At 46.3% G+C, this 26,011-nt stretch overlaps 1 protein-coding gene across 1 annotated transcript in view; it reads left to right on the top strand.

Moving 5' to 3' along the window:
- The first annotated feature begins 20,009 nt into the window (after positions 1-20,009).
- Positions 20,010-26,011, top strand: part of tmem218 (transmembrane protein 218) — a 55,821-nt gene continuing 49,819 nt past the window's right edge. The window contains exon 1 of the mRNA XM_070894340.1: positions 20,010-20,359. The gene's annotated coding sequence lies outside the window, so the exon portion shown is untranslated. The remainder of the gene's footprint in view (positions 20,360-26,011) is intronic.

The following is a 26,011-nucleotide window of genomic DNA, read 5'->3' as shown; positions in this document are numbered from 1 at the left end:
CATTATTGACTGACTCGCACCCATGTCCAACTCCATGGATACTGGAACTCCATTTAATTTGACTTTCAGCATTATAGGAGGGCGCTTGGTAGTGAAGGTATGTACCCCATACACTTCTTCCTTGAGTTGAGTTGCCTGTGCTGCGTGATCCGCGCCGGATCGATCATCCTCTGCCACGTGGTATGTCGCAGCACGTTTGCACATTCGCTGGAGGTGCCCCATCGTTGCGCAGCCTTTGCACACGTAGTGGTTGAATCGACATTGATGGGCCCGATGATTACCCCTGCAGTGCCAACATGGTGCTAATGGATTCACATTCACCCCCGGTGGCAGACTCTGAGTCACCACAGGTCTTGCAGCCGCAGATGTATAGGCCCTGTCATATACAGTTCGGCCTGCTAGCGACGTCATTTTATTCATAGTACTTGCCGGTGAGCTTCGATGTTGAGAAGATATCTGTTTGGTGTTATCGTCCGTGGCCATGCATATCTGGGCGATCACGATGGCCCTGCTCAGGTTTAGGGTTTCGGCAGCCAGCAGCACGAAAAAGTCCCGCAGCATTTGCCCCAATGCAGCTCCAAAATTGCAAGGTTCCGCGAGGCATCTCAGGTCGGCGACATAATCTGCCACGTCTTGGCCCCCGGAGTGATGGTGTGTGTAAAAACGATATCTGGCCATGAGGATACTCTCCTTCAGCTTGAGGTGGTCCCGAACCAGCGTGCACAACTCTGTATATTCCTTCTCTGTTGGTTTTGTCGGTGCAAGCAGATTCTTGATGAGGCTGTATATTTTAGGTCCACAGACGGTGAGGAGAACCGTCTTGCGCTTGGCTGCGTTAATGTCTCCTTCCAGCTCGTTGGCCATGAAGTACTGGTCGCGATGCCTGACGAAGGCTTCCCAATCATTACCCTCTACGACTCTCTCTAATATTCCAATGGCAGCCATGGTTGCGTGAAGGTTTGTATTCTGTTACTCATCACTAATTGTTGTGTATAGAAGAACTCCACGAGGCTGAGTACTGTGAGCTAAACTTAGTGTGACCGTAGTCTTCTTTATTACAACGCCAGAGTGCCGAAACAACCTTTTATACTGGCCCTGCACATGTGTGCAGGTGACCATTACGAGTCCAACAGTCGCGCCCTCTGGTGGCAAGTATTACATAGTTACATACATAACAGTATGCATCCAGCTTCTCTTGCTTGTGGAGAGACTTCCCACTTGGAAGATGTCCTGGTCACCAGACTTTGTCTGCCCCTCCCATGTGGGGAACTGTCTTGACTCCACTTGGCGCCTCCCTCTCCAGATAGTTTGGCTGACTTTGAGAACTTGCTGTGTACGGGGAATGTATCACAGTCACTGGACTTACTGTCCATCATGAAGTGCTTAAATGCACCAACATACCAAACTGGCAAATCAAGGGAAATTTTGTTTATTACCAATGTTATTTACAAGCCACAAAAGTAGTTCTGTATTCAAAGGGTTAGTTTATAAGTTTTTAAAGCATCGAATGTGTCAGAGCTGGAAGAACTTCTTTTGAAGTTACTGGTTCAGCACCATTAGGAATTAAAGTAAAAGTCAATCTTATTTTATCTCTGTCATTCAATCCACCCCCCTCAAGATTGGAATTGATATGGCTTGGGTTACTGCCCGGAAATGAGAGGGATTTTTTTCTATATCTCCCTCAGTGAGCAAATGGCTTGCCTCGGTCCAGTCCCGATTCTAGTGGTTGCATTGGATCCTTCAGGCTCCTTCACCCATATATATTGAATCATCTTCTAGCCAGGGACTTTATTCGTCCGATTCAGCTTGCTGCCATTCTATCCTTGTGTTACTCCAGTATTGTTATCGTAAACAGTCATTTCATACTTAAAGGAAAAGTGAACGTAGGGCATCGTGGTGATGCAGCAGAGTGAATTATGGACACAACTCAGCCTGAGTTTCTGGTCTCAGCCTTGCCACCAGGAAAACGGCAAATGGACATCAGTTAATTCCCCATGGGGAAGGAGGTGAATTCTTCTTTCGTGTTTTCCTGTCAATTGTTTCTCCCCTTGTTCTGTTTCAGTTCCACACATTTTGGCACACCTACATTGCAATAGTGAGTACACTTCAAAAGTACTTTATAGACTGTGATGCGCTTTTGGATGTCCTGAAGTTGTGATAGGCACTATATAAATGCAAGAGGAGATTACATGACTTTGGCAAGGGGGGAACGGGGGGCTGGGGGTTGGAAATGGCTAGTCATGAAGCTCCAACCATTATGATGTGTGGGATAGGCTTGATGATCTTTTCCTGCCCATCAATTTCATATGCTTATCTCTATAACCTCCAATCCTAAACCCAACCAGATAATTATTCAGCTCATCTTTCTCTCTTGGTTAATGGCATCAGGATTAAGGAATGGGTGATGAAATATGTAAATTGTAGCTCAGCCAAGCGGCCATTCTTCGCATGTGAGTGCATACAATGAGGGTCGGCAATTGTCTATTCAACTAATGGGTCCCTCTCTTTCAAGCCCAATCCTGACTTTTCAACAGAGCTCACTGGATGGTGACAGGAGCAGCAATCCTGGTTAATTTACTCCCCTCTCCCTCCCAGGGATACTGAGGATAATTCTAGGTTCTCTTCCATTACCTAAGCTGATCTCTGCTAACTGAGCACAAACCAGAGACAGAAGTAAACGATTTACAAAATGATTCTGTTTCTCCGACTTTGTCCCTTCAGACGCTGACTTGTGTGGGCTACAGTTGCAGGAGAGCCGGTAATCCTCCTGCACCTTGTCCAAGTGCTCACTCTTCATGGGTTAACCTAGATATAGAGTGCTGCTGAGCTACTCAACAACTAGGGCATCACAGCTGAGGCCAACCCTGTCCTCACTTAACAACCATACAGGCTCACTTTTTACCCATAGGGAGGGGGGGAAGATATCATTAGATAGCAATTAGGACCGGAAACTGAGCTGATTATTCCTGTAATGTATGTACATAAGGTCTGCCCACCAACAGGGGGCACTACCGTCGCAGGTCCTAGGGTCATAGGTACACTCGTGCTGGGCCCAGTATATAACCTGAACTTCACCTTTGTATCTTCACTTCTAGAAGCCATTAAAGACTGACCAGGTTACACCTAGTCACTGGCTCACAGTACGCAGTTCATTGTATCATTTCATACACTACAACTGGCGACGAGGCAAATACGAACCCACGCAAAAGTATGGGGAGCAAAGCACGATCGACTACTGTTGGAATTCTCGAGCGATTCAATGAGGGAGAGGATTGGGAAGATTTCATGGATCGTCTTGACTAATATTTTGTGGCAAACGACCTAAACAAAGACGAGGATGCAGAGAAGCGCAGGGCAGTTCTTCTAACTGTCTGTGGCCCCACGATCTATGCACTCATCAAAAATCTGTTCTCACCCACTCTTCCTACAGAAAAGGATTTCAAAGAACTGTGTGCTCTCGTTCTGGAACACCTTAAACCCATGGAAGGAATCCTCATATTCAGATATCACTTCTATACGCATGTTCGTCCAGAAGGCCAGGACGTAGCGGCATTTGTTGCCGACCTGAGACGTCTTGCAGGGCCTTGCAAATTTGGGTCAGCGTTGGAACACATGCTGCGTGACTTTTTTGTGATCAGGGTCAACCACGAGGCGATCTTAAGTAAGCTGCTGGCTGCGGAGACGCCGGACTTCAGCAAGGTCATCACCATCGTCCGGGCTTGCATGTCCACGCAGAAAAGGACGAAGCAGATATCACGACAAAACAGGAACGCTATGGCAAGCACTGTGTACAAAATTGTATCGACAGCCGGCAGAGCTGCACATGGCAGGTCTACTCGACTGCGTCTGCAAGACCGGGAGCTGCTCAAAGTTCACCATCGAGGGCCTACTCGACTGCATATGTAAGAACGGGAGCCGCTCAAAGTTTTCCATTGAGGGCCTACTTGACTGTATATGCAAGAACGGGAGCTGCTCAAAGCCCGCCATCCGGCGCAAATCCAAGCTCAACATGTTGGTGTTGCGGGGGCAATCACCGACCCCAACAGTGCCGCTTCAGGCAGTATGTATGCAGAGGGTTTGCGAAGATGGGGCATCTTCAGTGGATGTGTCCACAGCAGAGTAAGCAAGCTGCGACACACCACGTGGATGATGATCAATTCAGTGTGGATCTGGCGATGCAGCCCGAGGCATTTGAGAGCTCCGAGCAGGAAGTATATAGCGTACGTGCGTTCCTAACAAAGAGCCAACCGATAATGATGGAGGTAAAATTACTAACAAAGAGCCAACTGATAATGATGGAGGTAAAATTAAACGGCATGCTGGTATCCATGGAATTCTACACGGGTGCGAGTCAATCGATAATGAGCCAGAGGACTTTCGAAAAGCTGTGGGAGACCAAGGCAGAGAGACCCAAGTTGAGTCCAATAAATGCGAAGTTGCGTACCTACACCAAAGAGCTCATCCAGTGATCGGTAGTGCAGCAGTAAGAATGTCGTACGAGGGAGCGCTTCATGATCTACCGTTACGGATTATCCCGGGCAACGGCCCATTGTTATTCAGCAGAGTTGGCTCGAGAAAATAAAATGAAAATGGTACGATATCAAAGCTTTGTCATCAGTGGATGATGATTTGTGTGCTCAAGTGCTGAGCAAATTTCCCTCACTGTTTGAACCGGGAATTGGCAGCTTCAAAGGAGCCAAGGTGCAGATTCACCTAGGCCCAGACGCAAGGCCCATCCATCACAAAGCCAGGGCGGTCCCGCACATGATGAGAGAAAAGGTCGAGCTCGAATTGGACAGGCTACAACACGAGGGGGTCATCTCACCAGTCGAATTTAATGAATGGGCCAGCCTCATTGTTCCGGTGTTAAAGAGCGACGGCATGGTCAGGATTTATGGAGACTTACAAGGTCACGATCAACCAAGTTTAGAAACAAGATCAGTACCCGCAACGCTAGCCAGGGGAAAATCGTTCACCAAATTGGATCTAACATCGGCCTACATGACACAGGAACTGGTTGAATCATCAAAGAAACTTACGTGCATCAACACGCACAAAGGATTGTTTATTTACAACAGGTGCCCTTTTGGCATTCGTTCGGCGGCAGCCATATTTCAGAGAAACATGGCGAGCCTATTGAAATCCGTCCCCAGGACCGTGGTATTCCAAGATGACATCCTAGTCACAGGTCGTGACACCGCCGAGCACCTGCACAATCTGGAAGAGATTCTGCGTTGTCTGGACAAAGTGGGACTCAGGCTGAAACGTTCGAAGTGCGTTTTCATGGCACCAGAGGTTGAATTCCTTGGATGAATCCTTGGATGAAAGATTGCTGCAGACAGAATCAGGCCTACAGACGTGAAAACAGAGACCATCAAAAATGTGCCCAAACCCCAGAATGTGACGGAGCTGCGTTCGTTCCTGGGTCTTCTCAACTACTTCGGTAACTTCTTACCCAAATTGAGCACAGTATTAGAGCCTTTGTACAAGCTGCTCAGGAAAGGAGATGACTGGGTGTGGAGTGAATTTCAAGACAGAGCTTTTGAGAAGGCTAGAAATCTGTTGTGTTCCCACAAGCTGCTGGTACTGTATGACCCATGCAAGCGTCTACTTTTGATCTGTGATGCGTCGTCCTATGGGGTCGGCTGCATACTCCAGCAAGCCAATGAGTCAGGCAAACTACAACTAGTTGCATCCGCGTCTCGAAGCCTGTCCAAGGGGGAAAGAGCCTACGGCATGGTAGAGAAAGAGGCTTTAGCATGTGTTTATGGGGTAAAAAAAATGCAGCAGTACCTGTTTGGGCTTCGCTTCGAGCTGGAAACCAATCACAAGCCGCTTATATCATTGTTCTCGGAACATAAAGGATCAATACCAACGTGTCTTCCCGCATCGAGAGGTGGGTGCTGACATTATCTGCCTATGATTATGTCATTCGCCATAGACCAGGCACCGACAACTGTGCTGATGCATTGAGCCGGTTACCATTGTCCACACCGGAGGTGGAAATGCCAATGCCCGCAGAGCTACTCATGGTCATGGATGCCTTTGAGAGTGAAGAGTCACGTGTCACTGCTCAACAAGTTAAGACCTGGATCAACCAGGATCCGACCCTATAGGTTGTAAAACGTTCTGTTCTTAACGGGGACTGGTCGACCATCTCCAAGGAAATGGGTGATGAAACCAAACCGTACGGCTGTCGCAAAGATGAGCTTTCCATCCAGTCCAACTGTTTACTGTAGGGTAATCATGTTGTAAAGCCCAAGAAAGGCAGGGCGAGATTTGTACGGGAATTACATAGTACGCATCCCGGTATTGTCATGTTGAAGGCCATCGCCAGGTCCCATGTTTGGTGGACTTCGAGTCATGCGTGCATCAGTGCAGCACTTGCATGTAGTTAAGCAATGCCCCAAAGGAAGATCCGCTCAGTCTGTGGTCATGGCCATCCAAACCGTGGTCTAGAATCCATATCGACTTTGCAGGCCCCTTCCTCGGGAAAATGTTTTTTGTGGTGGTGGATGCATACTCCAAATGGACAGAATGTGTGATAATGTCATCCAGCACTTCCACTGCCACCATTGAGAACCTGAGAGCCATGTTTGCCACAGATGGTCTGCCAAACGCAACGGCATAAAACACGTGAGGTCAACCCCGTTCAAACCCGCGTCCAATGGTCAAGCAGAGCGGGCAGTTCAAACCATTAAGCAGAGCCTGACTCATGGTTCCTTGCAGACACGCGAGTCACGCATACTGCTCAGTTACAGGACAAGGCCACACACGCTCACCGGGGTCCCGTCTGCGAAACTATTGATGAAGAGAGGCCTCAAAACCAGGCTCTCTCTAGTCCATTCTGACCTTAACGATTATGTCGAAACCCGACATCAACGCCAGCAGTGGTATCATGATCACGCTCCCGAGCAATGTTACGGATAAGGAGGGTAACCGGGTGTATATGGTTAAGCTCAAGAATGGGCAGATGTGCAGGAAACACATTGATCAAATCAAGCTAAGATACACTGACGAACCGGAACAGATGGGAAGAGGACACCGCGAGCTTAGATGACCAGCCAACTCACGTCCAGCCATCAGAAGAATCCACTATGGTCAACGCCCAGCCCCAAGTCGTGAGACACTCGGAAAGCACTGGGATTGTACTGAGATGGTCAACCAGGGAGTGAAGGGCTCCGGACCGTCTGAACTTGTAATATGGACGTGCCAAGAACTGGGGGGGGAAATGATGTAATGTATGTACATAAGGTCTGCCCACCAACAGGGGGCACTACCGTCAGAGGTCCTAGGGTCATAGGTACACTCGTGCTGTGCCCGGTATATAACCTGAACTTCACCTTTGTATCTTCACTTCTGGAAGCCCTTAAAGATTGACCAGGTTACACCTGGTCACTGGCTCACAGTACAGAGTTCATGAAATGCATCCCAGGGTATTAAAAGAGATGGCGGAAGTTATAGCAGATGCATTCGTTATAATCTACCAAAATTCTCTGGACTCTGGGGAGGTACCAGCAGATTGGAAAGCAGCTAATGTAACACCTCTGTTTAAAAAAGGGGGCAGGCAAAAGGCAGGTAACTATAGGCAGGTTAGTTTAACATCTGTAGTGGGGAAAATGCTTGAAGCTATCATTAAGGAAGAAATAGTGGGACATCTAGATAAGAATAGTGCAATCAAGCAGACGCAACATCGATTCATGAAGGGGAAATCATGTTTAACTAATTTACTGGAATTCTTTGAGGATATAACGAGCATGGTGGATAGAGGTGTACCGATGGATGTGGTGTATTTAGATTTCCAAAAGGCATTCGATAAGGTGCCACACAAAAGGTTACTGCAGAAGATAAAGGTACGCGGAGTCAGAGGAAATATATTAGCATGGATAGAGAATTGGCTGGTTAACAGAAAGCAGAGAGTCGGGATAAATAGGTCCTTTTCGGGTTGGAAATCGGTGGTTAGTGATGTGCCACAGGGATCGATGCTGGGACCACAACCGTTTACAATATACATAGATGACCTGGAAGAGGGGACAGAGTGTAGTGTAACAAAATTTGCAGATGACACAAAGATTATTGGGAAAGCGGGTTGTGTAGAGGACACAGAGAGGCTGCAAAGAAATTTAGATAGGTTAAGCGAATGGGCTAAGGTTTGGCAGATGGAATACAATGTCGGAAAGTGTGGGGTCATCCACCTTGGAAAAAAAACAGTAAAAGGGAATATTATTTGAATGGGGAGAAATTACAACATGCTGCGGTGCAGAGGGACCTGGGGGTCCTTGTGCATGAATCCCAAAAAGTTAGTTTGCAGGTGCAGCAGGTAATCAGGAAGGCGAATGGAATGTTGGCCTTCATTGCGAGAGGGATGGAGTACAAAAGCAGGGAGGTCCTGCTGCAACTGTACAGGGTATTGGTGAGGCCGCACCTGGAGTACTGCATGCAGTTTTGGTCACCTTACTTAAGGAAGGATATACTAGTTTTGGAAGGGGTACAGAGACGATTCACTAGGCTGATTCTGGAGATGAGGGAGTTACCTTATGATGATAGATTGAGTAGACTGGGTCTTTACTCGTTGGAGTTCAGAAGGATGAGGGGTGATCTTATAGAAACATTTAAAATAATGAAAGGGATAGACAAGATAGAGGCAGCGAGGTTGTTTCCACTGGTTGGGGAGACTAGAACCCGGGGGCACAGCCTCAAAATACGGGGGAGCCAATTTAAAACCGAGTTGAGAAGGAATTTCTTCTCCCAGAGGGTTGTGAATCTGTGGATTTCTCTACCCAAGGAAGCAGTTGAGGCTAGCTCATTGAATGTATTCAAATCACAGATAGGTAGATTTTTAACCAATAAGGGAATTAAGGGTTATGGGGAGCGGGCGGGTAAGTGGAGCTGAGTCCACAGCCAGATCAGCCATAATCTTGTTGAATGGCGGAGCAGGCTCGAGGGGCTAGATGGCCTACTCCTGTTCCTAATTCTTACTTTCTTATGTTCTTATGTATCATTTAATATATTACAATTCCATACCCTGAGCAAGGGACCCGAAAGCTGGTTACTCCACCAGAACAACTAACTCAACACAGACTGGGAATCAAACCTGGAATTTCCTGGTTCCGTTCCATACGAGGTGGTGCATTTACCAATTTGGGTGATCACAGAGAACCTCAACTGTTTATTGAAAAATGTTTAGCAAGTCTTTTTTTTGTTTGTTTGCCAAACACTCAGATATGATTCATAATAAAACCATCATAAACTAGAAGTTACCAGCACAGAGGGGATTCAGCCTTTTGTCTCTGTGCAGGTTCTTTACTATAGTAATCGAAAACTAATCTCACTGCCCTGCTCGCACCCCATCATCCTGTACCTCCCTCTGCTTAAAATATTTATCCAACATTCCCCTTAAAAGATGCAATGGTCTTTTCGATTAGGAATGATCTCTGCCTCAACTATTGCCTGAGGCAAAGCATTCTATGTATTAACAGTTCTCCTAACCTCTCCTCACTCTCTTTGTAACAATTTGAAATCAATGATTCCCCCACCCCCACACACACACCCACCCCCACCATCTACCAGCACTGACTTATTTTAAATGATATTTACTCAAGAGTTTAAAAGGCAGTATTTTTGGTTCTAAATATAAACACTCTTTTCTGCAAAGTATTTAGGACAATACAATCTTTTCCTGGTAATGCAAAGTTATTTTGCAATAAAAAAATGAATTGCACAATAATTTGAAGTAAGCAAAGTAAACAACACAGCAAAGTGGGGAATTAGTGACAAAAAGTTGAATTATCAGAAAGTCTGAACTCAGGGATTTTGAATTATGAGTAACTTGCATACTGTAGACATCACTGCAGCAGAATAAAGAGGAAAATGGTTGCCAGTCTGTTGTGTATGCAATAACTGTTAGACTGAGTACTGTTTAACTCCAAGAGGTATGACCTTAGCTCTGCTTTATTAAGGCCCAAAGTGACTAATATACAAAATGGCTGGCCTTTTATACTTGGGCTATGGCCTCCAACAGTGACGCCATCTAGTGGCTAGTGATCCCAAAAGTACATACATGACAATACTCCCCTCTGAGATATTAACACAGTCTTTTACAAATTGAGACGGTCCAGTGTTTTAGGCTCCCGGGTTGACCATCTCAGTTCAACTCCAGCCTTGGGTGAGTATTCAGAGTCTTTTGTGACTGGTGGCTGGGTGGCTGACCTGGTGGGAGTGGCAATGGCCATGTCAGGGATTGAAAGTTCATTTTCATTAAACATGTCAGTGATTGAAAGTCCCGATTTACTGATGACCACTGAGTCTTCTGATGACTGGGGGTAGATTGGTTGGTTGTCAATTGTCTCTTCCTCCGACTGTTCCGGTTCGTCTGTGTGCCGCAGCTTTGTCTGATCCATATGGTTCCTGCATGTTTGACAATCAATACTCTGTTGCCCTCCTTGGCCATGACAGTACCAGCTATTCACTTGGGACCCTGACCATAATTCAGAACATATCGCATGACACAACTGCGCGATTGTGATACCCTTGCTGACTTTGTCTTCTATATTCAACATGATTATTCAAGTCAGGGTGTACAAGAGATATCTTGGTCTTAAGACCTCTCTTCATCATTAGTTTAGCAGGCGAGACCCCGGTAAGCATGTGTGGTCTTGTCCTGTAACTAAGCAGTATGCATGACAGGCGGGTCTGCAGTGACCTTTGGGTTACTCGCTTCATACTCTGCTTTATGATTTGGACAGCACATTTGAACGGTGCTGACCTTACATGTTTGATACCATTGAGTTTCATGAACTCTTGAAACTCCTGACTGGTGAAGCACGATCCGTTGTCACTAACAACTATGTCAGGCAGACCATGTGTCACGAACATGACACTGAGATTCTCAATGGTAGCTGTGGATGTGCTGGATGACATAATTATACACTCTATCTACTTCGAATATGCATCCACCACAACTACAAAGATCTTCCCCAGGAAGGCACCTGCAAGGTCTATGTGGATACTGGACCATGGTTTGGATGGCCACGACCAGACTCAGCGGCGATTCCGCTGGTGCTTTGCTGAGCTGCATGCAAGTGTTGCCCTGATGCACACATGATTCCAGCTTAGAGTCAATTCCCGGCCACCATACATGAGACCTGGCGATGGCTTTCATCATTACAATGCCGGGATGTGTGTTATGTAGCTCACGTACAAATTTCTCTCTCCCTTTCTTGGGCATAACAACACGATTGCCCCACAGTATACAATCCAATTGAATAGAGAGTTTGGTCTCGTCGCACATTTGCTTGGGTATGGCAGACCAATCACCTTTGAGGATGCAACTCTTCACCACCGATAAAATTGGGTCCTGGCTGGTCCAGGTCTTAACTTGTTGAGCCGTGACAGGGGTTCCTTCACTCTCAAAAGCATCCATAACTAACAATAGGTCCACCGGTTGTGGCGTTTCCACCTCCGGTGTGGGCAACGGCAGACAGCTCAAAGCATCGGCACAATTCTCAGTGCTAGGTCTATGGCGAATGACATAATCATAAGCGGATAATGTCAGCGCCCACCTCTGGATGCAGGATGAAGTATTTCAGAGAACAGTGAAATGAGCGGCTTGTGATCTGTCTCCAGTTCAAATTGAAGACCAAACAGGTACTGATGCATCTTTTTAGCTCCATACACACAGGCTAGTGCTTCTTTCTCTACCATGCTGAAGGCTCTTTCTGCTTTAGACAAACTTTTTGAAGCATATGCAACTGGTTGAAGTTTACCCAACTCATTAGCTTGTTGGAGTATGCATATGACGAAGCATCATAGACCAATACTAAATGTTTACAAGAGTCATAATGTACCAGCAGCTTGTTAGAGCAAAGCAGATTAGTGACTTTCTCAAAAGCTCTGTCTTGAGACGCACCCCACACCCAGTTGTCGCCTTTTCTTAGCAGCATGTGCAGTGGTTCTAATAAGGTGCTCAATTTAGGTAGGAAGTTACCGAAGTAGTTGAATAGACCCAGGAACGAATGCAGCTCCGTCACATTCTGTGGCTTGGGTGCATTCTTGATGCCCTTGGTTTTCGCATCCGTGGGCCTGATGCCATCAGCAGCAATTTTCCTCCCCAAGAATTTGACCGCTGGTGCCATGAAGATGCACTTCGAGCGTTTCAGTCCGAGTCCCACTTTGTCCAGATGATGTAGAACCTCTTCCAGGTTGTTCAGATGTTCCTCGGAGTCATAACCTGTGTTCAGGATGTCATCTTGGAACACGACGGTTCTGGGAACGGACTTCAATAGACTCTCCATGTTCCTCTGAAATATTGCTGCAGCCGAGCGAATTCCAAAAGGGCACCTGTGATAAATAAACAGTCCTTTATGCGTATTAATGCACGTAAGTCTCTTCGACGTCTCGACCAGCTCTTGTGTCATGTAGGCTGACGTCAAGTCCAGTTTGGTGAACGACATTCCCCCTGGCTAGCGTTGCAAACAAGTCATCAGCCTTCGAAACCCTGTTGATCGTAGCCTTGTAGTCTCCACAGATTCTGACTGTGCCATCACTTTTCAGCACAGGAACAATGGAACTGATCCATTCATTAAATTCAACCGGTGATATGATCCCTTCACGCTGGAGTCTGTCCAGTTCGATTTCGACCTTCTCGCTCATCATATACGGATGGGTCTTGCATCCATGTGGATCTGCACCTTGGCTCCCGTGAAGTTGCTGATGCCTGGTTCGAACAGCGAGGGGAACTTGCTCAGTACTTGGGCACATGTATCTTCCTCCGACGACAACGTCTTGATGTCGTTCCAGTCGCATCTGATTTTTTTCAAGTCAGTTCCTGCCGAACAACGTTGGGCCATTGCCTGGGACAATCCATAGAGGTAACTCGTGAACTGCACCGTCATACAACACTTTAATTGTGGCACTGCCAATCACCGTTATGAGTTCTTTGGTGTACATACGTAACTTGGCATTGACTGGACTCAGCCTGGGCCTCACAGCCTTAGTATCCCATAGCTTGTCGAATGCCCTCTGGCTCAATATCGATTGGCTCGCCCCCATGTCCAGTTCCATCGATACCGGCACGCCATTAAATTTCACGTTGATCATTATCGGTTTGCTCTTAGTTAGGAACGAGTACAATCCTTACACTTCCTCCTCTGGTATCTCGGATTGCGTATCCAGATCCGCGCTAGTCTGGCCATCATCCTCCACATGGTGCGTCGCTGCACGCTTGCTCATCTGCGGACACTTGCGCTGGAGATGCCCCACTCTCAGACAGCCTTTGCAACTATATTGCTTAAATCGGCACTTCTGGTGCCGGTGATTTCCCCCAAAATGCCAACACGGAGAAATCGGATGTATTCCCGCTGGCGGACTTTGGGCAGCCACAGTAGGGTAGGGTAGGCCCTGCCATGTGCCACTCTGCCGAACGCTGAATCAATCATATTTACAGTACTTGCCGAGTTTTGATTTTTCACTAATAGCTGCTTTAGACTTCTATCCGTCGTCATGCATGACTGAGCGATCGTGATGGCCCTGTTCAAGTCCAACATCTTCACCACCAGTAGTTTACGTTTGTCGATGCCGATTACAAAGAAGTCCTGCAGCATGTCTGCCAACACAGCTCCGAACTTACACGGTCCCGCTAGACGTCTCAGGTTGGCAACGAATTCCGCCGCATTCTGGCCCTCTGAGCGAACGTGCGTGTAAAATCTATATCTCGAGATGATGATGCCTTCATCTGGCTTAAGGTGATCCTGTACCAGTGTACACAATTCTTCATATGTCTTCTCTGTTGGACTCACAGGCAGGAGTAGATTCTTTATCAGACCATAAATTTTTGGACCGCAAACCGTGAGGAACACTGCCTGGCGTCGATTTGCGTCGCCGACCTCCTCCATTTTGTTGGCCACGAAGAACTGGCTCAAACAGCTCACAAAGTCTGCCCAATCTTCTCCTTCTACAAATCGCTCCAACAATCCAATTGTGCTCATTTTTGCATGTAAAGGTTCTTGTTGCCTCGTCGCCAAATGTTGTGTATGCAATTGTTAGACTGAGTACTGTTTAACTCCAAGAGGTATGACCTTGGCTTTGCTTTATTAAGTCCCAAAGTGACTAATATACAAAATTGCTGGCCTTTTATACTTAAGCTGCACACATGTACGTGTAGCCCAATGGCCTCCAACAGTCACGCCATCTAGTGGCTAGTGATCCCAAAAGTACATACATGACACAGTCAATATTAATAGCACAATTAAGAATATTTTTTTTCTAATTTTCTCCACATGATCCCCTGTCATGAAGGTAGTGAAGTTGGGCAATGCTGCTACAAGAGTCCTTTTCTACCTCAATCTAGTCTTGTACATTAGCCTGGACAGAGTTGGTATTTTATTTGATCCGATCTTGTCCTCAACTGATATCCACCCACATACTTTGCAGCATAGGTCTTTGGATAATAATCAGACTGAGCATGCTGGCAGATTCCTGTCTACCTCTCGCCTCCCCACCCCTTAGTCTTGGGGTGCAGTTGCGATCAGCTAGCTCAGCACAGGTTGGGGATTGGCCCTGGAACTTCCTGGTCTGTGTGGCTCATGTTGATTCTGGGTACTATCAACCTCAGCCATTGAGGGAAGCAATGCTCCATTTTATAATCATGGGACAACATTTATTCTGTGTGGCATGTGTAACAAAATGGTAAACCAGGTTCCTGTAGACTAGAGATCGTATGCTGAAATTTACAACCACTCCTTGGACCAATCGGTTATATAGCTGGCTCCATTACAAAAGGTTTGTAAGGCCCAAAGTACAAGAATAACACTGCTTTTTTAGTAAACTGAGGTATCAGTCTTGGTTCAGTGACAACACACTCACCTGAGTCAGAAGAGTATGGGGCCGAAATGCAGTGCAGCCAGAAAGCTGGTGGTGTTAAGGCCCTTTTTCCCTGATTAGCGCCGCAAAGTTTGCGGCGGCCATTGGATCCAAATTCAGCTTTTTGACCACAATGATGGGCCTGAAATTCCGATCGAGGTCTTCCTGCAGGCAAACGAGTGAAAAAGGGAAAAAAGATGCGCACTTACCTGTTGCTGCTGCGCCCGCTCGAACTTCCGAGCCTGAAGCCTTCACTCCTATGCATCGGAGTGCGTGCACGTCAGGACGTGCGCAGGGCTGGAGCTGTAGTCACATGGCTCTGGGCAGCCAATCAAGGTACAGTACTTTCTCATTCATAATAATGGGAACTCCATAAGTTGGTGTTCCCATTATAATGATTAACCCCCCTGTCACCTCAAACACACAAAACACTAATAAAAAATAGAAAAATACATTACATATTTAAGAATCATTTAAATTGAAGTTCTTATAAAAAAATATATTTTCCTGACTTTTTTTAAAGATGCCTTAAAATAAACTTACCGTAGTGGGGACGGTTTTTAAACAATAAAATATGTTTTCATATGTGTTTATTTAATTTAATTTTAATGTAGATGTATGTTTTTAAACACATGCCTGTAAAAGTGGCTATACGCCTGCTTTTTCAGGCACAAAATTTTTGAGGACATTTACTGGGCAACATATTCGTAAATATTGGAAATCTTGCCCTGCAAGTGTCCTCGCTCCCAATATGCGCAAGATCTGTCAAGCCAGAAACTTGACAGGTCGGAAAAGATGGTTTTCAGCGCATACGCATTGCACGCTGAAACCGGCTTTTCTGATGTCTTCCCGGTCCGTAGAAACTTCGTACGGATCCAGGACATCAGAATTTCAGGGCCAAAGTGTTCCAGTCTTATTAGCCCTTCAAACCTGAAAGTTTGCAGTCTTAATTGGGGCGTTATTCCCACGCCAAATTCACCCTAAGGGTGATGTGGCAGCTGCCATTGCAGCATAGACATGAGGGAATGAGCGTATCGGTGCTGCTTTGGAGAGGATGGCCGCGGCTCTGCAAGAGTCGACAGAGCGTCTTAAGTGTTGTCATATCTGATGGCTTTCAGACTGTGGCTGCTCGCATGCAGTCTCAGCTGGATGCCCCCCCGAGAACTCAATGTTGCTTTTGCGGCTGGTTCCACACGGGCCACAGGGGACCTTCCGGTCTGGTGCCACAGCACCGACCTGAGCTCCCTCAGATTGGTGGTGTGGGTGTCGTGCTCCCCTGGTGAGTTATTCAGGCTCCTCGGGCCAGGATATGGATGATGCGCTCACTCCGCTCGCAGCATTCCTGGCCCCAGATCTGTCACTTCACCAGTGCTTCCATGCATGGCCTCGCCTGAGCAAAGTCAGACTGAACTCTCCCAGGAGGGTACTGACCAGTCTCTAGCCGGCCCTTCCAGGCCCAAAGCTGCTCGAGCGAAGGAAATCTGCAGCTTCCACACAGTGAACACAGCAGCCTTCCCAGACCCATGAGGCAGCCACAGGAGAGACACAGGCGAAATCACAGGTTAGGCACGCGTAAGATCTTCATAGGCAGTCCCTCGAAGTCGAGGCTGACTTGCTTCCACTCTAAAAATGAGTTCTCAGGTGGCTGAGCAGTCCAATATGGGACCTACCGTCTCTGTCACAGGTGGGGCAGACAGTGGTTGAAGGAAAGGATGGGTGGGGAGCCTGGGTTGTCACACGCTTGTTCCGCTGTCTGCGCTTGGTTTCTGCATCCTCTTGGTGACGAGACTCGAGGTGCTCAGCGCCTTCCCGGATGCTCTTCCTCCACTTTGGGCAGTCTTGGGCCAAGGATTCCCAGGGGATGTTGCACTTTGTCAAGGAGGCCTTTAGGATGTCCTTGAAGCGTTTCCTCTGCCGATCTGGGGCTTGCTTGCCCTGCCGAGGCTCCGAGAAGAGCGCATGCTTTGGGAGTCTCTTGTCAGGCATGCGGGCAATGTGGCCCGCCCAGGGGAGCTGAACGAGCACGGTCAGTGCTTCGATGCTGGGGCTGTTGGCCTGAGCGAGAACACTGACGTTGGTACGTCTGTCCTACCAATGGATTTGCAGGGTCTTGCGGAGGCAGTGTTGGTGGTACTTCACCAGTGCTTTGAGGTGTCTGCTGGAAATATTCCACGTCTCTGAGCCACATAGTAGGGCAGGTATCACTACTGCCCTATAGACCATAAGCTAGGTGCCAGATTTGAGTTCCTGGTCTTCAAAAACTCTCTTCCTCAGGCGACCAAAGACTATGCTGGCACACTGAAGGCGGTGTTGGACCTCGTCAACGATATCTGCCCTTGCTGACAGTCGGTGCCCGAGGTATGGAAAATGGTCCACGTTGTCGAAGGCCTCACCATGGATTTTGATAACCGGGGGCGGGGTGCAGTGCTCTATGGCAGTGTCAGGTTCGTGGAAAACCTTTGTCGTACGGATATTTAGTGTAAAGCCCATGCTTTCGTATGCCTTGGTGAAGGTGTTGACGATGGCTTGGAGTTTGGTCTCCGCGTGTGTACAGACGCAAGTGTCGTCTGTGTACTGTAGTTCGATGACAGAGGATGGGACCACATGGATCTAGCCTGGAGGCGACGGTGGTGGAACAGAGTCCCATTTGTTACCACTCGGAATGCTGAGCTGGGGCAATGTTTCCAGTCTGAGCTCCTGGATTAAGATTTCAGTTTTCTCTCTGTGAATCTCGGGATCTCGATTTCTCACTCCCCCCATCCTTTTCTCTTTCTCTGTTCCAATTTTTCTCTCTCCCAATCAAATGTTCTCATTCTGTTTCTCATTCCCTTTCCTCACTTCTATCTGTTTCTCCTTTCTCTTTTGCTCCCTTCCCTCTCTCTCTCTCTCTCCCACCCTCTCTCTTTCTCTGTTTCACCCTCTTCCCCTCTCCCTCCCTCCCTCTCTCTCTCTCACCCTCTCTTCCCCTCTCCCTCCCTCCCTCTCTCTCTCTTTCCCTCTCCCTCCCTCTCTCTCACCCTATCTCTTTCCCTTTCCCTCTCCCCCTCGCCCCATCCTCTGTCCCCTTGAGTGCGGATCCTGTGCTGAACATCCTCAGGTTTGGATCTTACTTCCTTGTCTCTCTCCGCTCCCATGGCTCCGAGATCTCTGCCACTCTGCACCAGCCCTAAAAACTGGTGAGGGCACCGTCAGTACTGCCGCAAGCCCCACACCGCCACGAGAGTCGGCGGTGGCCCACAATGCTGCAAGACCTCCCAGGCCAAATCTATGTTGGGGAGGCCAGTTGAGACGAAAGCAGCGGCCATTCGATTTTGACGGGCAGCAACGGTCCTTCCCGGGACCGTGAATTTCAGGGCTAATGTCTCCAGACACTTGAGCATTCAATATAGGCTGCGGTATGGAGAGAGTGCTGCCGTGACAGACATGCTATGTTTCAGATGAGACATTAAACTAAGGTGCGGATTTTCCGGTTATTTGCGCTTCTGCTTTCGCCCCGGGGGGTGGCAATGGCGGCCGTGAGCTCTTCTGGGCGAACAGCCAACTTCCAGCGCACTGCGGGGGGGGGGCCGGTTTTGCGGGTGCACGGAGCAGTACCGCCCAGAAGAATTGTGCCTGTGAGCAATGCCCGACCCATACGCCCGCAGCATGCCGTCCTGGGACGCCTGTGAAAACGGGGGGGTCCAACCTATACCAGCTGCAGTGAGGTAAGTAATGCCGACCTCAGGTAAGTGTGATTGTTTTTCCTTTAAATTATTTTTGCAATTTATGTTGTGGTGACGGGGCTATGTGTTGGGAATGTTTTTGGTGGGTTTTTTTTCAGGTATTTTTGTTCTCCCCAGGCCTCTCTCAGAGTGCTCCCGGGGCAGCTGTTTAGTTAGGGATTTCTGCATGATCAGCTGGCCAAGCACCCGAAGAGAGGTGTACAACGCCTCCCTTAGCACTCAGCCCCACACTCAGGGTCCAGCTGCCCAATGTTGCTGACTGAGGCGCAAACGATTCCTGGCGCAAACTTTACCGCCCCACTGCCATTACAGCCCCGAAATCAGCACAGGCATCGGACACCGGCGGGAAGGCGGGGCCTTTCCAATTCAGTTTACAGGATAGACTTTTGGCACAAAGAATCTTTAATATTTTCATGGTGGTAAGATACAATGTGCACGGTGCTTGTGCAGGTTACTGTGAGCTGGCAAGAATGTCTTGTATGTTTCACTTTCCAGCCTCAGCCCGCAGTGTATCCATCGTTACCCTGGCAACCCGATCTTTTTGGCGCTCAATCTTAGGCTTCACCCACAGTGCTTAAGGACATTGTGCGGCGGGCCACATTCACAAGTTAAAATGGAGAAACTTTCAACTTTTGTTTGGCGTAGTCGGGCACAAAGAAAATGGGCGTAACCCTTCAAATATGCTAAAAAACAGCATTGGGGAAAATTGAGCCCAAAGAGAGGTATTTTAAAAACCTCTAGGAACAATTTACTTGGACGAATGAGACTCCACAGTTTCAATTATTCCCTTTCTGGGCTGAAGAGTTTAAGTGATATTGCAAGAACATAAATCTCATCATTAAAAGAGTCCTTACAGCGTTGAGTACCAACCCTAACTTTCCGAGTTTATTTCATTTTAACAGCATTAATGCAGCAATTTCTTGAAACTCACGGAGAGGTTGCCGGCGAGATTCCATTTTCATGAGTCTAATGGCAGAGTGGCACAAATTGTCCAGCAATTTGTGGTGATTCACCACTCACGGGATATCTTTTCCTCACTACAAATAGCTGGTCATTTTACACACTAATAACAGCATGCAAATTAAACTTGCCATTATTTATCCCAGCAAATTCTGGCCCAATGATTGCTGGATTTGGTAGAGACTGTAGCTGTAATAGGGCAAGTTCACTTTACCTGTATGGTGGAAACACTGCAAGGGTTTCACATTCCAAGTTCCAGTTGGGTGCCGATAACATGGCTTCAGCGATTGGCGAAAAAATGACTGTCCTGTGCAGATTACAAGTTAACCCAATCTGATATTAGATGCCTGTCATTTAGTGGAGATTTACAGAAGACCAGGCGTGGAGGCTTTCTTACAGCCTGCCGAAGAGCTGATACTTGAAATTTACTGCCAAGTTCCTCCAGGAATTTGAGGGAGTTTGTTGCTTTCGTTGACTTGTCACACCTGGCAGCATGGTGGCTTAGTTTAGACATGGTCCTGAGACGGATGCTGATGTTGTTGTTGGCTCTTCCATATATGCAAGCCTAGAAAATCAACAAAAGATAATCAATAGCTTAAAAAGAACTGGCGCAGCAATCAAAAAGCTGAAAACCCAGTTACAGCCTATTACATAAATGAAGACAAAGAGTTAGTCTTTAAATGCAGTGGGACGTGACGCTGTAATAACCGACCGACAGATATATTCAGCAATCCATCACTTTATTGTAGTGGGAAGAGCTATAAAGTACTGAAAGCACAGCATGTCGTAGTGGTGGATTTGGAATACAAAGATGAGGGGTGAGTGAAGGTATGAGATTTTATTTTAACAGGGTCTGAGGATCCTTACCTCTAAAAGTTTTAATTTTTGATGTTTTATTTGGTACATTTTTCAGCACTTTCAAACCCAATGTAATTCTGTCTTTTAAACCAAAGATGATTTCTACTCGAAGGGTTACAGCTATTTTAAATATGAAAATAAAAGTAATTGTGGGGACTTCAATACCACTTTACAGGGACAATTCCTTTCAATGAGAAGCTTATCCCAGATATTTCATGTTCATTTGTGAGTTGAATTCTTTTATGAACTACACCTATAATAATCCCAACTGACAGGACAAAACTGTCCCTGTGGCAGGGGTAGGAGGATTGAAGATAGGCTGATTCAACAATTAAAAAATAAATCTTTATATTTAAATAGTTTCAGGAAGGATATGCATGAGTCAAAATCATTGAAGCAGAACCATAGAAATGAATTCTGATCAATACCCAAACACTAACCTTCCCTACCTCCTTTAGATTCTGATCAGCTTGCTGGGCATTGTAAACATTTTGTTTAAAATCTTAAAATACGAGTCTAGAACCATTGGCAGTAACAGTAGACAATAATTTCTTCCAATGGTCTGAAGTCCCTCTGCTATCTTTGAGTCTATTTAGAACAGATACCGATTGAAAATAACAGGTTGGTATTAAACAGAAACCAGTCATTTTTAACCTCCATTATTATTTTGGATGACTAGTCCAGTAACATAACCACTACGCTGCCGTACCCTACTGAAACCTGAAAACAGCTTTCAAAAGTGAATTGGCTAGGATAGACTGACAAATTATACTTAAAGGGTTGATGGTAGATAGGCAATGGCAGACATTTAAAGATCACATGGATGACCTACAACAATTGTACATCCCTGTCTGGCGTAAAAATAAAATGGGGAAGGTGGCTCAATCGTGGCTAACAAGGGAAATTAGGGATAGTGTTAAGTCCAAGGAAGAGGCATATAAATTGGCCAGAAAAAGCAGCAAAACTGAGGACTGGGAGAAATTTAGAATTCAGCAGAGGAGGACTAAGGGTTTAATTTGGAGGGGGAAATTAAGAGGAAGCTTGCAGGGGACATAAAAACTGACTACTAAAGCTTCTATAGATATGTGAAGAGAAAAAGATTAGTGAAGACTAATGTAGGTCCCTTGCAGTCAGAATCAGGTGAATTCATAATGGGGAACAAGGAAATGGCAGACCAATTGAGCAAATACTTTGGTTCTGTCTTCACTAAGGAAGACACGAATAACCTCCCGAAAATACTAGGGGACCAAGGGTCCAGCAAGAAGGAGGAACTGAGGGAACTGAGGGAAATCTTTATTAGTCAGGAAATAGTGTTGGGGAAATTGATGGGATTGAAGGCCGATAAATCCCTAGGGCCTGATAGTCTGCATCTCAGAGTACTTAAGGAAGTGGCCCAAGAAATAGTAGATGCATTTGGTGGTCATTTTCCAACATTCCATGGACTCTGGATCAGTTCCTATGGATTGGGGGGTAGCTAATGTAACCCTACTTTTTTAAAAAGGAGGAAGAGAGAAAACAGGGAATTATAGCCTGACATCGGTAGTGGGGAAAATGCTGAAATCAATTATTAAAGATGTAATAGCAGCACATTTGGAAAGCAGTGACAGCATGGAGTTATGAAAGGGAAATCATGCTTGACAAATCTTCTAGTATTTTTTGAGGATGTAACTAGTAGAGTGGATAAGGGAGAACCAGTGGATGTGGTGTATTTGGACTTTCAAAAGGTTTTTGACAAGGTCCCACACAAGAGATTAGTGTGCAAAATTAAAGCACATGGGATTGGGGGTAATGCATTGACGTGGATAGAGAACTGGTTGGCAGACAGGAAGCAAAGAGTGGGAATAAGCGGGTCCTTTTCAGAATGGCAGGCAGTGCCTAGTGGGGTACCGCAAGGTTCAGTGCTGGGACCCCAGCTATTTACAATATATATTAATGATTTAGATGAAGGAATTGAATGTAATATCTTCAAGTTTTCAGATGATACTAAGTTGGGTGGCAGTGTGAGCTGTGAGGAGGATGCTAAGAGGCTATAGGGTGACTTGGACAGGTTAGATGAGTGGGCAAATGCATGGCAGATACAGTATAATGTGGATATGTGTAAGGTTATCTACTTGGGTGGCAAAAACAGGAAGGCAGATTATTATCTGAATGGTGACAGATTAGTAAAAAGGGAGGTGCAACGAGACCTGGGTGTCATGGTACATCAGTCAATGAAAGTAGGCATGCAGGTACAGCAGGCAGTAAAGAAAGCAAATGGCATGTTGGCCTTTCTATCGAGAGGATTTTAGTATAGGAGCAGGGAGGTCTTGCTGCAGTTGTATAGGGCCTTGGTGAGACTACACTTTGAGTATTGTGTGCTATTGAGGGAGTGCAGCGAAAGTTCACCAGACTGATTCCCGGGATGGCAGGACTGACATATGAAGAAAGACTGGATCGACTAAACTTATATTCACTGGAATTTAGAAGAATGAGAGGAGATCTCATAGAAGCATATAAAATTCTGATGGGATTGGACAGGTTATATGCAGGAAGAATGTTCCCGATGTTGGGGAAGTCCAGAACCAGGGGTCACAGTCTAAGGATAAGGGGTAAGCCATATAGGACCGAGATGAGGAGAAACCTTTTCACCCAGAGAATTGTGAACCTATGGAATTCTCTACCACAGAAAGTTGTTGAGTCCAGTTCGTCGGATATATTCAAAAAGGAGTTAGTTGTGGCCTTTACGGCTAAAGGGATCAGGGGGTATGGAGAGAAGGCAGGAGTGGGGTACTGAAGTTGCATGATCAGCCATGATAATATTGAATGGTGGTGCAGGCTCAAAGGGCAGAATAGTCTGCTCCTGCACATATTTTCTATGTTTTTAAGTTTCTATGTTAAAGTTACGGAACATAACCAGCCACTACAACTCACCTACAAACAGGACAATAATCTGCATCATACAACATATGCCCCCAAAAGTTCGTCACCATCCTCGGTCTGCTCCATGCAGACCATGATCCTTACAAATGGATCCATTACAGACCCAATCCACATCCGGACCGGGGTCAAAGAGGGCTGCATCATCGTCCCAACCCTCTTCTCAACCTTCCTCGCTGCCATGCTCCACAGTTGACAAGCTCCCCGCTAGAGTGGAACTAAACTACAGAACCAGTGGGAAGCTGTTCAACCTACGCTGTCTCCAGGCCAGGTCCAAGACCACCCCAACCTTTGTCATCGAGCTACAGAACGCGGAAGACGTCTGCTTCTGTGCACATACAGAGGTTGAACTCCAGGACATAGTTGACATATTTATTGAGGGGGTACGAAAGCATGGGCCTTACGCTAAACATCAGCAAGACAAAGTTACTCCACCAGCCTGTCCTTACTGCACAGCACTGTCCCCCAGTCATCAAGATCCATGGCGTGGTCCTGGAAAATGTGAACAACTTCCCATATCTCAAGAGCCTCCTATCAACAAGAGCAGGCATTGACGACAATATCCAACACCGCCTCCAGTGCACCAGTGCAGCCTTCGGCCGTTGAGGAAAAGAGTGTTTGAAGACCAGGTCCTCAAAACTGTCACCAAGCTCATGGTCTACAGGACTGTAGTAATACCCGCCCTCCTGTATGGCTCAGAAACATCACCATGTACAGTAGACACCTCAAGTCGCTGGAGAAATACCACCAACGATGCCTCCGCAAGATCCTACAAATCCCCTGGGAGGACAGACACACCAACATTAGAGTCGTCAACCAAGTCAACATCCCCAGCATCGAAGCACTGACCACACCTGATCAGCTCCGCTGGCAGGCCACATAGTTCGCATGCCAGGAATGAGACTCCCAAAGCAAGCCTTCCTTCACGGCAAACGAGCCAAAGGTGGGCAGTGGAAACATTACAAGGACACCTTCAAAGCCTCCCTGATAAAGTGCAACATCCCCACTGACACATGGGAGACCCTGGCCAAAGACCGTCCTAAGTGGAGGAAGTGCATCTGGGAGGGCGCTGAGCACCTTGAGTCTCGTCGCCGAGAGCGTGCAGAAATCAAGCAAACCAATCCCACTCATCCCTTCCCTCAACGACTATCTTCCCCACCTGTGACAGAGACTGTGTTTCTCATATTGGACTGTACAGCCACCTAAGAACTCATGTTAAGAGTGGAAGTAAGTCTTCCTCCATAGCGAGGGACTGCCTATGATGATGACAACATAGTAGTACCTGTACATTGCAGTATAGTGTTAAATATGATTCTCAGTGTATTTTAAAAAAATGAAGGCAACTCAGCACCACTCAAATATCACTACTTATTTTTATACTCTAATAATTCTGAAAGTGCAATGACAGGACTGCTCTAAGAAACCAGTTAATGTATTTGCACCAAAATAATCTTATTTAAAAAAAAATGACTGTAACCAGTGTTGAAGAAAATAAAGCTTCACCTAAGAAGTTCCTTTCAGCAAAATAATTTTTTTTTAAAGGCAGTATTTTATCAACTTATTTGTGATATGTAACTGATGTGGGGGCAAGAACTAAATAGCATACCTATAAGTCTCAGAAGCCATCAACTCATCTTAAAACTTTTCTGTTGCAAGTTCGTGTGTACCAAACAGTGCGGGAATGTAACATTTGATTGATTGATGGATTACTTCTTACAATCTTCAGTCCCATCCTCTAATTTTACTGTTACTGACAGAAGCAAATCCTGTTCTCCAACTGATCTTATTGGTCGATAATGACAATTTTAAATCTCACTAAAAAGAGATGATTTTTTTTGTGAAACACAAACAAGCTGACATATGGGTTGAAACACTGACTGTCAGATTAAAGTACTAATGGTTGGCTTATATATTCTTCTGATCTACTTGCTGTCATTCAAAACCAGAACTGTGACCATGGCATTTGTTGTTTACACTTACAGAGTCATGAGGTTAAGATCTCATTCCTATTTCCGAGTTCAATGAGTAATTAAAGAACAGAGAGAGCTATCCTTTGTTGGTGGATGACTAATCTCTGAATCCACAATACAGTTGACACAAGGTAACTGAAATTGCTGGGTGACCTGGACAATTTCCTGCCAATAGGTTAAATCAATATTAGACATGAACCACATGTAGGATTATTTGGACATATTGACACATTTGTCCCTCCATGATGAAGATCAGAATCCAGCTTTCAAAAACAAATGCTGCACTCCAACTAGATATAGCTTCATAGGCAACACTGCAGTGTACTACATTAGACATGCGCACTCTGCTGTCTCAGCACTCCTTAAATGATAAATAGTCTTTTAAGGTGTCAGACATGGCTCAGTGGTAGCACACTTGCCTCAGAGTCAGAACTCCAGAGACTTGAGCGCAGAATCCAGGCTGACATTCCAGTGCAGTAATGAGGGAGCGCTGCACTATCGGAGAGGCTGTTTTTCAGATGAGATGTTAAACCAAGGCCCTGTTTGCCCTCTCAGGTGGGCAACTTAAAAAATCCCATGCCATTATTTTAAAGAAAAGCGGGAAACATCTTCCCGGTGTCCTTGCCAATATTTATTCCCCAAACAACATCACTGAAACAGATTTTCTGGTCATGATTGCAATATATAGTTTCACCCAGTGGACTACTGCTCCACCCAGTGGACCAC

Source organism: Pristiophorus japonicus, chromosome 11 (assembly GCF_044704955.1).
Source record: "Pristiophorus japonicus isolate sPriJap1 chromosome 11, sPriJap1.hap1, whole genome shotgun sequence".
Classification (NCBI taxonomy): Eukaryota; Metazoa; Chordata; class Chondrichthyes; family Pristiophoridae; genus Pristiophorus; species Pristiophorus japonicus.
Note: the sequence above shows the minus strand (reverse complement) of the source record. Positions and strands in the feature narration are given on the sequence as shown.